Raw genomic sequence first — 17052 nt, forward strand, 5'->3', positions numbered from 1 at the left:
GATGAGCTAAAATATGCTCTAAATACGTATTAGATGTCGTCTTGAATTTTGAAGCGTATTAAAGAGCAAGAATCTTGTCAGAGTCTGTTGAATCGAAAAGAAAGAAAGTGCTATTAGAAAGGATTCACAGGTTCAAGGAAGTATTTACAAAATACAAGGCTAAGACAAGAAAGAGGGCTTCGAACCATTGGGCAAATCGAGCTGGCGTATGGTCGAATCGAAGTCAAGGCAACAAGATTTCTGGATTTGGCGCAATTTCTGACAAAACTTCACAAAATTAGTTCGACTTCGAGCAATGTGGGTAACCGTTCTAAGGAGCAGTTATGTGCATGCAAGGTGTACGTAGCAGGACACTTGGCATTAGGATAGTGTTCGACCGTTAGGGCAGTTTATTTTCGAATGTCTATATATAGCAGTTTTTAGTCAGATTTCGGGGTCGCAAATCATTTCTACAAATCCTTATACACTCAAAGTACCCAGCGCAGAGAGAAACGAGTACGCAAGGAAAATGTATGATTGTGAACCATTTTAAGTTTCTGTAAACTTTACATTTCAAGTGCAATGCAGTTTACGTTTCACTTTATAATTCCTGTCTTTTAAATGGTTCATTCGATCGAATGAACTCGCTGACCCCTTAAATTCTGCATTTTACTTTTCTCTTGTCAATTTACTTCCAGCATTTCGTTCCTTTCAAAGAACTTTACCTTTTACAAATTTCAAACCAATGAATGTTTGTTGCAACGATGAACATTAAAGGCTTTACATCTACAGCAAACACACAAATGGCATGCTCCTGAGATTCACTAGTCGATCTCGCAAGCAACTCGATTAGACTAGCGATTGTTTACCAAATTTCAGCGTAAACAAATTGGCACGCCCGGTGGGACAGGTCAATTGTGTGTTTCTGCTTTAAATTATTGTTAAAGTTTTATTCAGTGCTATTGGTTTATTGCATTCTTAATTGTTTTGATCTTGTATGCATTTAAGAAGTGGGAAATCTGTTCCACACTTAACAGAATTTAAAACTCGTATAAGGATGGCTAGACCACCCCCAAGTAATCGAAACAATGACCTTCCAAATATGGAGGGGCAACCAACGCAGACATCTGTCAGTAATGCCAATATAAATTCTGGCATAGGAGCAATTCCTGACCAAACTGTTGGCACGATAAGTTCGACTGCTTCGACGGTTATGAATCAGACAGGGGTAACTTCTCCCATGACCAACATGACGTTGGCAAGTTCGACCACGTCAGCGTCTGCTTTTGCCCCATGGAATAACCCCAGTTTAGGGAATCCCAGTGGAAGTCCCTTTCGACCGCTTCAAAACCCTCTATATGGCATGCCTACATCTTTGATGGCAGGGCTGCAAAACTCTCAACAAAATGTAGAGAATCTTAATACGTTCTCTCCATCAGGGTCTGTAGCGGGCAATCAAGGTAGGGTAATTCCTCAACATTTAACCAATACATCCGTTTTGTCACTCAGACAACAAATGGATGAAAGTAACCATGACATGGTTAACATGTTAACACAACAAATAGGAACTGTCATTAACCCCTTAATTCAAAATACAAATGACAGTTACCAAATGTTAACAAATCAAATAAGTCGAATTGCTGACTTTTTTGGGGCACCACCCATACAGCAACCACCAATTCGACAAATCCAAATACAGGCGCCTGTCCAAGAGATACAGATGCCTAACAATCCAGGGATGCAAATGGCTCAAGCACCACAACCAGTGGCACGCATAGAGCCACCAGCCCAACAGGTTGAACCAAACCCTGATATAGTATTGGTAAATAGAAACCAAAATGCTGATGAAGTAATAGGGAATATTCAACAAAACCGTTTCAATAGGCAAAATAACCTGGCCCAAATGGTCGAAACAATTTTAGTACAGAATGGTTTGAACTTGGGCTTACACAGGCCCAATTTTGTGTCTCCATTATCTGAGTATGTGTTACAGACAGAATTACCAAGGGGTGTGAAAATCCCTAAGTTTACTAAGTTTGCAGGAGAAACAAATGAGTCCACTGTCGAACACATTGCTAGATATTTGGTCGAGGCAGGGGATTTGGCTAATAATGAAAATTTAAGAATGAAATATTTCCCTAATTCCTTAACTAAAAATGCTTTTACATGGTTTACTACCCTTCCTCCTCATTCCATACATAATTGGAACCAATTGGAAAGGATTTTCCATGAGCAATTCTATATGGGACAGTCTAAGATAAGCCTTAAAGAATTAGCCAGCGTTCGACGTAGGGCACCTGAATCAATTGATGATTATTTGAACAGATTCAGACTCTTAAAGGCAAGGTGTTTCACCCAAGTCCCTGAACATGAATTAGTCGAAATGGCTGCTGGTGGCCTAGACTACTCGATTAGAAAGAAATTAGATACCCAGTATTTAAGGGATATGGCTCAATTGGCTGATAGAGTTCGACAACTCGAACGATTGAAGGCTGAAAAGGCTAGAAATTCTAAGTTCCACAAGAAGGAAAAGGTTGCGTATGTTGAAACCAATGACAGTGACCAGGAGTTCGATATTATTTATGAAGATATCGAGGACAATGAGGTTGATTTAGCAGAATTAAAACCTGGACCTCCTTATGTTTGTAAATTCCTTAAACCTTCCAATGGAAAAAACCCTGTTGAACCTAAAAATGATAAATTTGTGTCTAAAACTTATACATTTGATATAACTAAATGTGATGAAATATTTGATTTATTAGTCACAGATGGCCAAATTGTTGTTCCTAAGGGCTTGAAAGTACCCCCAATCGAACAACAGAGGAAAAGGGGTTATTGTAAATTTCATAATTTCCTTGGCCATAAAACCTCACGTTGTGTTCTTTTCAGGGATTTGGTTCAAAAGGCTCTTAACGAAGGGAGGCTCAAATTTGGTGAAAAACCAAAGGTTGCCCAGGCAAATGCTGAAACATCCAAAGCTGCTGAAACTCTTTATGCAGAGCCCCAAGAAATAATGATGGTCGAAGCAATGGAGTTGTCTCAGGTGCAAGTTCAGGGCATATCTGAAGAGGATTACAACGAACAAATGAAGGTTGTGTATCCTCAGGCTGAGGAGGATCTAATTGATTTCTTGAACAGATGCAAACTCGAAAGCAAGAGTGTGATGCTCTGCCCTCGCTGCAGTGCAGTATGTGATAGGGAGGCTACTGAGAGCCTCAAAAAATACCAAGTTGTTAACAAGGGGGCAAAACAGAACCAACGTTTTGATAAAGGCGAAAGGGTTATGGTGCAGTCGAATAGTAATCAGAAGTATGATCGAAGGAATACTTTCGTTCCTCCTGGATCAGTTCCGGTCGAAAAATGGATGCACCAGGGTCTCATAAGGTTCAACAAAGGGGCCATGGAAGTAGGTGGTTCGAGTGGAACAAAGCAAATTGGCCCACAGGAGGCTAATAGGTACTCTTATAGGAACAATTACAGAGGAAAGAATCCTATGATGAGGACCCAATGGCGCAGGTTCCAGCGTCAGAAGAAATTGGCCCAACAGAATCTGCAAACGGGCCAGTATAAAGAAGTATCTAGGAGGCCAGTAAAAGAGAGACTCCTGCCTCCAGTAGATGAAGATAAGATGGAGGATGAGGATCTACTGGATTCTGAACCAGACTTTGATGTCATCTGTGTGGTATCTATCTTGCCATCTGAATATGATGTCCAGTCTGAGGTTACTGAGATCGAAGGTGAGTTCGATCATTTTGATATGGCTGACCCAAAGCCAGTGTGCTATTATGTTATGAACAATGGCTGTGTGGAAGAACAATTAGCTTATTTCGAAAAGCCAGATTTTCAGATGAAAAGTCATCTTAAACCTCTTTTCATCAGGGCAAAAGTTGAGAATGTTGGAATCAACAAAGTGCTCATAGATGGAGGAGCGGCTGTCAACTTAATGCCTCGATCTATGCTCTACAAGATCGGGAAACATGACACTGATCTATCTGCCCACAACATTGTGCTCTCTAATTATGAGGGCAAAACTGGCTATTCTTTGGGAGCCATTCAAGTAGATGTTGCTGTAGGCAGTATAGTTCGACCAACTTTATTCCTGGTGATACAGTCCAAGGCTAATTTTAACTTGCTATTAGGAAGGGAATGGATCCATGGAGTTGGGGCGGTGCCATCTACTCTCCACCAGAAACTCATTATCTGGAGGGAGGATGGAATTGTTGAAAATATAGAGGCAGATCAAAGCTTCTATAAGTCAGAGGTTGATAATGTTACTCCACAAACCTTTGACAAAAATTTGGCTAACATAGCACCTTGTGGTGACAAGGAGACTGTTTTCGAGCCAAGTGACAATGTTATCCACTCTGTTAAACTCCATCCTACCCATGGGTTTATATGGGAGAGGGAGGAAATTGATGCAGTTTCCTCTAAAGATGGGGTCATTCCACCAACTGGGTGGAATATATATGAAGATTAATATGCCTGAGGCCACTGCATGGGCCAGAATTACGGCTTATATGGCCGAAAATAGACTAAATACGACCTTGGAGGCTGAGTCCCAACAAAATATGGCAGTTGAAGCCAAGATCGAAGATCATGAAAACAAAGAAACAAAGGATCGAAGACTGGACTGCATTTATGATGATGAGCCACTGGGTTTTGAGAAAAATCCCATAAGTGAGGTGCCAAAGATGCAGGCTCAAGATCCTTTGGAGGAGATCGACATTGGAGATGGCTCGATAAAAAGGCCAACCTATATCAGTGCCAATATCACCTCAAGTCTAAAAGAAAAGCTGGTGCCTCTTCTTAGAGAATTTAAAGACTGTTTTGCTTGGGATTACCACGAAATGCCTGGGTTAAGCAGAGAAATGGTCGAAATGAAATTACCTATTAAGGAGGGGAAAAGACCAGTAAAACAACTACCAAGAAGATTCGCACCAGAAATCATGTCCAAGATTAAGGAAGAGATCGAAAGGCTGCTGAGGTGTAAATTCATCAGATCTACCAGGTATGTCGAATGGTTAGCAAATATAGTCCCTGTCATTAAAAAGAATGGAACTCTTAGAGTATGCATAGATTTTAGGGATTTAAATAATGCTACACCTAAAGATGAATATGCTATGCCAGTAGCGGAAATGTTGGTAGATTCAGCAGCTGGCTTCGAATTTTTAAGCATGTTAGATGGTTATTCTGGTTATAACCAAATATTTATTGCTGAAAGTGATGTGTCAAAAACAGCATTTCGATGCCCTGGTGCTTTAGGCACTTATGAATGGGTGGTTATGCCCTTTGGGTTGAAAAATGCTGGGGCCACTTATCAAAGGGCCATGAATTCCATGTTTCATGATTTTATTGACACATTTATGCAAGTTTATATTGATGATATAATCATCAAATCCTCCTCATAAGATAGCCATTTGGATTACCTTAGGCAATCTTTCGAACGAATGAGGAAACATGGATTAAAAATGAATCCATTAAAGTGTGCTTTTTGTGTGCGTGCAGGAGATTTCCTTGGTTTTGTGGTGCATAAAAAAGGCATTGAGATAAATCAAAACAAGACAAAGGCTATTCTTGAGACGAAGCCTCCTTCGACCAAAAAACAGCTTCAGTCTTTGCTAGGAAAAATCAACTTCTTGAGGCGATTCATCTCGAATCTAAGTGGCAAAGCTCAAATTTTTTCGCCATTACTTCGACTCAAGAAAAATGAACCATTCAAATGGGATGAAGTGCATCAAAAGGCTTTCGATGAAATTAAAGAATATCTGATCAAGCCTCCTGTGTTAATGCCTCCTAGTCGAAACAAGACTATGAAGTTGTATATTGCTGCGTCTGACAAGACCATTGGTAGCATGTTGGCTCAGGAAGATGATGATGGCGTAGAGCATGCAATTTATTATCTTAGTCGTGTACTAAATGATGCAGAAACTAGATATAATGCCATAGAAAAACTTTGTCTTTGTTTGTATTTCTCTTGTGCAAAACTTAAGCAATATATAAAGCCTGTTGATGTTTATGTATATTCTCATTATGATATTATTAAGCACATGTTGTCAAAACCTATTTTACACAGTAGAATTGGAAAATGGGCTTTGGCATTAACAGAATATTCTTTAACGTACAAGCCTTTGAAATCTGTTAAGGGTCAAATTGTGGCAGATTTTATTGTAGATCACTCAGTGATCGAAATGCCGCAAGACTATGTCGATACAGAGCCTTGGATTTTGTATTTCGATGGTTCGAAACACAAACGTGGAACTGGAATTGGAGTTTTAATAATATCTCCCAATAAAGTTCCAACTAAATTCAAATATAAAATCAAAGGGCTTTGTTCTAATAATGAGGCTGAGTATGAGGCTCTAATTACAGGCCTTGAAATTTTAATTAGCTTGGGGGCAAGAAATGTTAACATAAGGGGTGATTCAGAACTAGTGTTGAGACAATTAACACAAGAATACAAATGTATTAATGAACACTTAGCAAAATATTTTGTTATGGCAAGTTCTCTTCTGAATCATTTCGATTACATTAACATTGAGCATATACCTCGACAAGAAAACCAAGAAGCAAATGATTTAGCCCAAATAGCTTCAGGGTACAAAATGTCGAAGGAAAAGTTAACTCAGTTGATCGAAATAAAAGATAAACTGGTATTACCAGAGCCATTAAGCACTAAATTGCCAATGCCAAAACTTGTGGGGGCAAGTACACCACAAAATAATGAAGATGAAAGCATAGATGATCTCCAGGGAAAAATTCAAATTTTGGCCATTGACAATATGTTAGATAATGATTGGAGAAAGTCCATTGTTGAATATTTGGAAAATCCAATAGGTAATGTGGCTCGAAAGGTCAAATATAGGGCTTTAAATTACGTGATTGTGGGAAATGATTTGTTTAAAAAGACTGCAGAAGGAGTGTTGCTAAAATGTCTAAGTGAATCAGAAGCATACTTGGCAGTTTCCCATGTTCACAGTGGGGCCTGTGGATCACATCAAGCAGGCCATAAAATGAAATGGCTTTTATTTCGACAAGGTTTGTATTGGCCTTCGATGTTAAAAGACTGCATAGAATTTGCTAAAGGCTGTCAGGAATGCCAAAAGCATGCAGGGATACAGCATGTACCTGCTAGTGAGTTACACTCCATAATCAAACCTTGGCCTTTCAGAGGATGGGCTTTGGACCTAATTGGTGAAATCAAGCCTGCTTCTTCTAAGAACCAGCGTTATATTATAGTTGGTATCGATTACTTTACAAAATGGATCGAAGCAGTCCCTTTGCCAAATGTTGATCAGGAAGCAGTAATTAGTATCATTCAAAATCATATTATTTATAGGTATGGTATTCCTGAAACAATTACCACTGATCAAGGTTCAGTTTTTACTGGACGAAAAATGCAAGAATTTGCCCAAAAAATTGGCTTTCGATTATTAACCTCAACACCATATTACGCGTAAGCAAATGGTCAAGTTGAAGCAGCCAATAAGATTGTAATTAACTTGATTAAAAAACACATTGCCCAAAAGCCAAGAAATTGGAATAAAACGTTAGATCAAGTTCTATGGGCATGTAGAAATTCTCCTAAGGAATCAACTAATACTACCCCATTTCGACTGACTTATGGGCATGATGCTGTACTTCCGGTCGAAATACATTTGCAATCAGCCAGGGTACAAAAACAAATGGACATTCCAATCGACCATTATTGGAAAATGATGTCAGATGAGTTGGTTGATTTAGATGAGGAGAGATTAAGAGCATTAGAAGTTTTGACTAAACAAAAAGAAAGAGTTGCTAAAGCTTATAATAAAAAAGTGAAGTCAAAAACTTTTAATATTGGAGATTTAGTTTGGAAGGTTATCCTGCCCATGGATAGTAAGGATCGAGCCTTGGGCAAATGGTCCCCAAATTGGGAAGGACCGTTTAAAATAATTCAGATTTATTCGAATGGTGCTTATGAGGTGGAGGAGCTAACCCCTCAGAAACGTACTTTGAGTATAAATGGTAAATATTTGAAAAAATATAAACCAACACTGCTCGAAGTTAAAATAAGCATAGAATAAGAGAAATACTGGAAACATAAAAATGGCGATAACAGTAAATTGCCACAAAAGGGCATTTGTCAATATTACATCAAAAAGTATAATCGAAATACAGAATTCGAAATAAAGAAATCACAAGTTCTACTAATTCATGACCAAATCCCCATACAGCTTTTTCAAGGTGGCCATCTCTTTAGTTAAGACCTGGTCAGCACTCTCCATAACCTTTGCCTCATCTGCTACAGCCTGAGATGCGCTAAAGGCCTTCAGGCCTTCCCTCCCTTTTTCATCAACCAATTTCTGAATCGAGTTAGCGGCCTTCTCCTGGAGTTCCTTGCGTTTGGCCTGCTCTGTCACAATTTTCTGCCTTAGATCATCGACCTGAAACAGCAGATCCGTAATAGTTGCCTCCCAGGAGGAGATGTTATCATCACAGTCTTTGATCTCAGAAGATCCTTCTTTCGCCTCTTTGGTGAGACGTTCGACTTCATGTTGAGCAGCTCGGGCTTTCTCGAGCAGAAGGATATGTGCCTGTTTCTGGGCATCTAGTCTTGTGCCATTTTCGCGTTTTTTCTGCACAGTACTTGCAAATTGGTCAATGATGGCCTCGATTTGGATAACTTTGCCTAGAGTCTCGTCAGAGGTAAGGGGGTTGTGCAATTTCTTCAAAAAGTTCAGGTGCCCAAAGGCAGCAGAGGGGTTCTCTTCAATGGATTTAAGCACATCTTTCCGTGCGTATTCCGTTGATAACTTCAAGAGCAGAGAATCTTGGCGTACTGAAGAGTTTATTTCAGCATCAGATGAGGACGAAGCACCAGGAATCTTTTCACTTGAGGTGTTGGCTTGACTTGTGTTCAGTAGGAGTCGAAGGGCTGCAGCAGGGTCTTCATTTTGCATTTGAATAAATGTATCTTCTGCGATCCCTATGCTAGCGGAAAGTTTAGATGTTGAGGACACCGGGTAAATGTCTGAGCCTCCAGCTTCAGCCTCTTTTATGGCGTCTTCATCGAAAAAGTTTTCTTCGGATGAACTTTTCTGACTCGATTCATGAGGAATGGTATTATCTGACTGGTTCGGCTCATGAGGGTCATCGACCTCTGCCCAACCATGAGGACTACTGGATCCAATGCCTTGACCTTCACCCCATTCCTCAACATTCACTGCATCCGCCTCAGGAGCGGGAGATGTTCGCGCACATGAGGGTATTTCTTCTGCAGAAACATTTTGTTGCACCTGATTCGAATTGTCATGGAAAAAGGTTAACAAATAGTTTCGTATAAGCCATGATTAAAATCACATTAAGAATGATACCTCGACGGTAGGTTGTTCTCGTGGTGAGTTCGGTTGCTCGACAGGGTTGCCCATCTCAGCAATAGAAGGAGCAGCTTTTACCTCAGTGCCGTCAATATCGGTCGAAGGTGGTTGGACGTCAACAGGTTGATGGTCACCTTGTTCTTTTGAAGACTTGGTCTTTTTCTTTTTCTTCTTGGCTGGCTCACCACCCTCGACAGCCACAGAAGGTTCAGGCTCGACCTGCTTCACTTTCTTTTTCTTCTTAGGCATTTGAGCCTGGGAATTGCCTGCCTCTGTTTGTTCAGCAAACTTGGTCGAAGTCGTAGGTAACTTTCTTTTTCTTATAAGAGGTCTCTCCTCTTCTTCCTGCATTACGAGGGTAAAGAAATGTCAGAATATAGACTTGAGGGAAAGCTATAATATTGACATTAGAAATAAAACTTGCATCTTTCTCTTCGTCTAATTCGACGCCCGCATGCTTCGAGCGTTTTGAAGTCGTGGTAGTCTCAGTGCTATCATCTTTCTTTTGACTCTAAAAAATAAAGAAATATGAGGCAAAACGTTAAGATTAAAAGATAAGTTCGGAAGAGTTACCTTCTCTTCTTGTTTCCCTTCTTGGATTTTCACCCCAGTGGGTTTCTTGGGTCTCATGTCAGCTCGAGACGTTTCAGCACTCCTCTTCGTCATAGGTGCTTTGCCTGAAAGTAATAATTTTAGAAAAGACAAAAATACATATCAATTTAGAAAGTCAAAAGTAAGTTAATACCTCGAGCTTGAAGGCTTGAGCGAATATTCTCGACCGTTGGTTGCACAAAGCCACTCTCAAGCCTGGAGATCATGATAGTAGTGTCTCCAACCGAACGGGTCAAGTAATATTTTTCCCACCAGGTAACAAACCCCATGGTGCAGAAGTGGGAATGGTTGAACTCAAAAGGATGCAGGTTATAGTTTTCATCAAGAGAAATCTTCAAAAACTTCTTGAAGGTCTTTTCCGAAAGATTGGCCCCTCTTATGACGTCTTGAGGATCTTCGAACAAGCTTTTAGGACGAATTTGCGAGAGGCCAAATTGTCTTGAAACCAAATTAGGCTGGTATCCAACCAGGCCTAAATAGTTCGATTGAACACCTGTACGACAAGACAAGATCTGTGGATTCAAGTAAAATGACCATATTTCGTTCACTTCTTCTTCATTGTCCGGATCGACAGTAGGGAAATAGTCAGTGAACCAGGCAGGGCCAACCTCTCGACTAATGAATGGAGCATGTTGGGGAAGAAACTTGTCAAAGCTCAGAAAAATCCTCATATACTTTAGGAACAGTTTTTGTGAGCTTGGATCCAAGGTCTTGGGTGTTAGTCGAAGTGCTCTCTGGCCTTCAATCGAGCGATTTGCAACTTCTTCAGCATAATCTTGTGGGATTATTAATCCCATTTCCTGTTCAAAAGTGGCATTAAGCCACAACTGGAGAAGCCACATAGGCCCAGACACTAAGAAGGAAGATCCATCCTTCGATTTCTTCAGATCATCGCATGCCTCACCAAGTGATTCGTATAGCACTGCTAACAAGAGGCGTCCAAATCCAAAGTTCTGACCTTCATGAATTTGTAATGCCATTGGAATAAATCTTTTGGCTACTTGCAAGGATTTCGTGCAGAAGACATAGTGAGATAGCCACAGGGTTAAGAAGGCTACGTGCTCTTCATCAGAGACCTCCTCTTCGACTGGTCCTTTGTGTTCAGCTATATATTTGGAAAAGGTGTTCTCCTTATATACTAGCTTGATATTATCACTAGAATTAGTGGGGTCGTAAGTTTCTCCGCTAGGCCTAAGGCCTGTAAGGGCGGCCACATCTAAGAGAGTAGGGGTCATCATACCACACTTAAACTGAAAGGTGTTGGTAGAAGATTCGAAGAAGTGCATAGCTGCTATCAGCATCTCTGGTCGATATTCAGGACCAGATCGAGAGAATTGTATCAAATCAAAGATGCCATATGTCTTCCAGAAATCCTCATACGCTTGTTCGACTCGATCAAGCCAAGGCAGGTAATCCCTATGGGCTATTGACGGGGCGGATCGAAAGAGTTTGTTGGGTTTGCTTAAACAATTAAAGTTGTAAGGCTCACTATAAAAAATCCTAGGTTCGCAAGTTTGGTAGCAGGGAAATACCTTACTCATTTTACTCGAAAGTGATGCTTGGTCTGGCAGGGGTCCACCAAAAGCGTAAACCGTTCTTTCCACTGCAAAAGGGATCATCACCTCTGATTCCCAGGTTTCTGTCTGTTCTGCGTCACCATGTGGTTCTGGAACCACCTTTTCTCCATCATTCCTGACTGTAAAATGTTGCCACTTCCCAGCAAACGGAACTGATTGCCCTTGCGACATCGTAAGAAATCTGAAATGGGATGATTCTTGCGAAGGGTTTGGTAACTTGTAGAATTAGTGAGTAAAAGCTTGGATTCACGGAGAACAGTGGCAAAGCTCAGAGATACGGTGAGGTTGATGATGAAAGGAGTAACAAATTGATATGAATATCTGAAAATAAGAAGGTTTCGCCGGAGATACGAATTAGAAGAAGAAGGGTTTCGGAAGCAAAGAAGAAGAAGGGTTTCGGAAGCAAGGAAGCTGAAGGGGTTTTTCTGGGGTTCTCTGCGCTATTTATGGAGTTTTACTTTAAAAAGAAAAAACAATATAATAATAATCAATTGTCAAAAATCAATCAAATCAGATTCCCCTTTCGACTTCCCAGCGTGACATGTGTCCCACTCTGCCTAGAAAAATGGAATTAATGATGGGTAGTAGGAGATCGAGGCGACGGTTACACAGTGAACGTGCGATCATGACGCCATTTCAAGAAAACTGGTAGAAAGAGAGAAAAAATGTCAACTTCTCATCTTCCTTCGATCTCGAATCGAAGCAGACATTTTTTGGGGGCAATTTGTTAGCCCATATTTTTGATGAGCTAAAATATGCTCTAAATACGTATTAGATGTCGTCTTGAATTTTGAAGCGTATTAAAGAGCAAGAATCTTGTCAGAGTCTGTTGAATCGAAAAGAAAGAAAGTGCTATTAGAAAGGATTCACAGGTTCAAGGAAGTATTTACAAAATACAAGGCTAAGACAAGAAAGAGGGCTTCGAACCATTGGGCAAATCGAGCTGGCGTATGGTCGAATCGAAGTCAAGGCAACAAGATTTCTGGATTTGGCGCAATTTCTGACAAAACTTCACAAAATTAGTTCGACTTCGAGCAATGTGGGTAACCGTTCTAAGGAGCAGTTATGTGCATGCAAGGTGTACGTAGCAGGACACTTGACATTAGGATAGTGTTCGACCGTTAGGGCAGTTTATTTTCGAATGTCTATATATAGCAGTTTTTAGTCAGATTTCGGGGTCGCAAATCATTTCTACAAATCCTTATACACTCAAAGTACCCAGCGCAGAGAGAAACGAGTACGCAAGGAAAATGTATGATTGTGAACCATTTTAAGTTTCTGTAAACTTTACATTTCAAGTGCAATGCAGTTTACGTTTCACTTTATAATTCCTGTCTTTTAAATGGTTCATTCGATCGAATGAACTCGCTGACCCCTTAAATTCTGCATTTTACTTTTCTCTTGTCAATTTACTTCCAGCATTTCGTTCCTTTCAAAGAACTTTACCTTTTACAAATTTCAAACCAATGAATGTTTGTTGCAACGATGAACATTAAAGGCTTTACATCTAAAGCAAACACACAAATGGCATGCTCCTGAGATTCACTAGTCGATCTCGCAAGCAACTCGATTAGACTAGCGATTGTTTACCAAATTTCAGCGTAAACAGTATGCAACAAATAATCAATGCAATATAGTCTGACCTCATGACATTGGTTCTTGATAACAGCTAATTATGAATATATTTTTGGGATTAAATTATATATGAATTTGTAATTAAATATTTGGTCTTCTGTTTTAATTTTACTATAAATTGGATGTATTTGTCAATCCATCAACAAATTTTTTACGCTTTGTCGGGAACTTTATTCTTTGTACTTGGTATTTTAGATATTCTATTTTTAATTGTATTCTTCCTTAATTTTTCAAATTGAAATGATAAAAAAAAGAAGTATCTTTTTCTTGTGAGTCCATGCTTGCAGGGTGGACTTCAAAAGAACTTGATCCATGAAAGATATTTTAAAGAGGTGGTATGAGCATGTTGAAAGTATACAATTAAGAGTCATTCACCCACCACCGACAAATTGTGATTTTTGTGGAGGAGAACATTTCACTAATAATTGTCATCTTTACTCCATGAAAAATTCTTGGTGGGAACAAGAGTTACACCCTTACAATCAATATGAAGAAAAAAGACTTTCTCATATGGAGAACGTGTTGATGCAATTCATGGAAACATACTAAGCTAGCTTCAAAGCCAATCAAAACTCAATTCAAAATCTGAAGATTCAAGTTCGCGAGAGTTACTCCATGAAAAATTATTGGTGGGAGCAAAAGTTACAACCTTACAATCAATATGAAGAAGAAATAATTTCTAATCTTGAGAATGTGTTGATAACTTGATGCAATTCATGAAAACATCTAAACCTAATCAACACACAATTCAAAATTTGAAAATTCAAGTTGGTAAGCTAGCAAAAGAAGTGACTAAATTATCGTTTTTGGTCACAAGGGAAGAAAACTTTGTAGAGGTTGAAGCTCATGAGGAAAGTCTTATAGAAAAGCATGATTCAAGAGAAAAAGATGAAGAAAAAAGTATGGAGAGAACACAACAACAATGGGAGAAGTGCTCACAAGTAGAAATTCAATAAGAAAGTATTCTCCAAGTCAATACCCCTCCTCATCAACTGATTGGAAAAGAAGAATGACATGGAGAACGTGATAAATCTTTAAGTGTCATTCTCTCATTGATCACCAGCACTTCTCTTGCAATGATATGGAAGGCGTTTCCGGAATACATAAGTTTCATGGAGTCTCTAACTAAGAGGTGAAAGTGCAAGGAAGATGTGTTCTATGTGACTTTTATGCCACCTTGAAGGTATCTGACCCGTCAAGCTAATGACGCTTACTGGGAGGCAACCCAAGATTTCTTACTATATTTCTTTTTTAATTAATTACATTGTGTGTTTTTTTGTTATTTCTTAGGATAGTTGTGTTGAATTTATTTTAATGATAATGTGTGCTTGCCTTAGCTCTATGAGGTTAAGAAAACTGTAGGAATGTCTTGCATGAAGCAATCAAATGCTTGTAAAAGTTGTTTGGCCAGGAGTTCAATTTCCTTCTGTAGGGGGATGATACCTTTGGTATTGATAATGATGATGCTGTAGAGATTGGAGTTGATGATGATTACATTGCGGACATCACTGCTACACAGGAAGCTTGGGATTCAGGGCCCACACAGGATTGAGACCCATTTTGATAAGGATTTTTTTTAATTGTCTTTATTTTGTTTTGTTTTATTTTATTTTATTTTATTTTCATTTTAATTTCTTGCATTTAGGATAATTTAATTTCAGTAGTTTAAATTTAGTCATTTAATTTTAATTCTGATAAAGAAGTAAAAAGTTTTTGATTGGTTGCAACAGATTTTGAGTGAATCGATTGCATGATTGAGACTACCTTCGTACTAATGGATATTTTTGTGAATTGTTGATTCTCGTGCAAAGTAGGCGTCAATGTAAGTGATGGAGTGTGAATTAATAGTACAAAAGTGAGAAGGTTAGTATTTTTGACAGAAAAACATGAAATGAAAACCTTCATACTTCAATGAAAACCGGTAAGTTATGTGAACTTTCAACTATGAGAGAACAACTAGTTTTAATTTCTTGATTTTGCATTATTCTTAGATTGCTTGAAATGTATGTATGATGTGGAGATGATCAAGGCCTTGTTTGTTATTATTCAGCTACTTAGCCAAAAAGTCATCTTGTGAATGAATGCATCTCTTGTACCCTTTTTGAGCCTAATGTAAAAAAAATTTGTCATTCGAACTCAAGCCCAAAATGTGATATTTACTAACTACCCTTTCTCAGGTTGTAGGAGAGTACTCATGGATCCAGACAAATTTGTCCCAAATTTGAGGGAATATTTTTGGGTGATTTTCTATTGTAGGAAAATAAATATGCAACACAAGTTAAACTGAGTTACAAAATATGGTATTACTCCAGCCTAGTATGAATGTTTTTACATTTGCAAAAAAAAAAAAAGAAGATTTAAAGAATAAAAGCAGGGTAAACCATCATCAAAGAAAATAAAGGTGCTGAAAAAAGTAACAAAGCTATAAGATTGGTGTTGTGAAAAATTCTAAGTTGTGGTTTGTAAATAATTTGGGAAAATGAATGCTCTCCTAAATCCTAAGCTTTGAATCCTAGAAAAATTATGATTTCTTTGTTAGCCCAACCACGTTACAAGTCTAATAAAGTCCTTGGTGATCCACATTGTGCACGTATGTAGCATTAATTGAGATGATGTGCAAAGTTAGGAATTTTACTATTCAGTTATAATTGAAACACTTTTACGAGACACTTGTGGGATTGAGAGAAACACTAGCCTTGTGAGAACTGAAGTTAGTGATTATTCCTTGTGATTTGTCATTCTTGGTAACCATTTCATTTGAAGTGCATCTTGTTTGTCATTCTTGGTAACCATTTCATTTGAAGTGCATCTTGTTCTGCTCCTTTCATGAACTTATGACAACTATGAACTTGAAAATTGGCCAATGAAACCTTTTGGAATGTATGCAGTTATCTCATGAATTGTGATTGGTAAACTCTAATTTTTTTCCTTTTACTTGAAGACAAGCAAAACTTTAAATTTGGAAGAGTTTGATAACTACTAATTATGAGTATATTTTTGGGGTTAAATTATATAGAAATTTGTAATTTTTCTCTCCTAAATTTTCCTTTTTTTTAGCAAATAATTGTTAAATTAATACCATTTAAGTTTTTGTGCAGAGAATATTAAAAGTGATGACTTTATGATGCTTAGTGAGTAGAAGAGAGCTAATTAAGGAAAACAATTTAATTGAGAAAAGTAGAGCTAATAAAGGAAAGAAGACTAATTGAGGAAAGAAGAGTTAATTAAGAAAAAAAGACTAATTAAGGAAGGAGACTAATTAAGAAAAATAAAACTAATTAAGAAAAGTAGACTCGCTAATCTGCACCTATAAAAGAATAAGAAAGAAGAAGGAAAACATACATAGAAGTTAAAAAAGAACACAATTTCTTATAGAAAACAAATGCTAGAAGAAGGAGAATCAAGCATCGGGAGTCATTTCTTCCCTCCATTCCTTTTCTTATCTTTTCTCCTTTTACTAAATTTTCTCTCTTGCAATTGTAAAGCCTCCATGATAATGAGAGACAAAACTCCCTTGGTTCGGAACTTGACAGCCAACTACTCTTGATGTAACTTTTCTTTCTATCTATTTATGAATATTACATTTGTATTATCTTTTCTTGTGTTTAATATTATTACTTGTGACTTGATCACCCATTTGCATGGTAAGTTTTGGGAATAGTGTTGAGAAACATTATTTTCTAATAGAACTGAGAAAGTATATCTAAATAAAGTCATTACTAGGAATAAATTGATATTTGTTTAGTCTGTTATACATTTTTATTCTTAATGCAATTTACTACTTTAGCTCTACAAAGGGATTTGAGAGAAAAAAATAAATAAATTAGCTCTTTCAAGCGAAGGACCAAAGTTAGAGTATACTAGTAGATGGAGGTGTAAATTGGATTAATTAT

Source organism: Glycine soja, chromosome 14, assembly GCF_004193775.1.
Source record: "Glycine soja cultivar W05 chromosome 14, ASM419377v2, whole genome shotgun sequence".
In the NCBI taxonomy this organism is placed as follows: Eukaryota; Viridiplantae; Streptophyta; class Magnoliopsida; order Fabales; family Fabaceae; genus Glycine; species Glycine soja.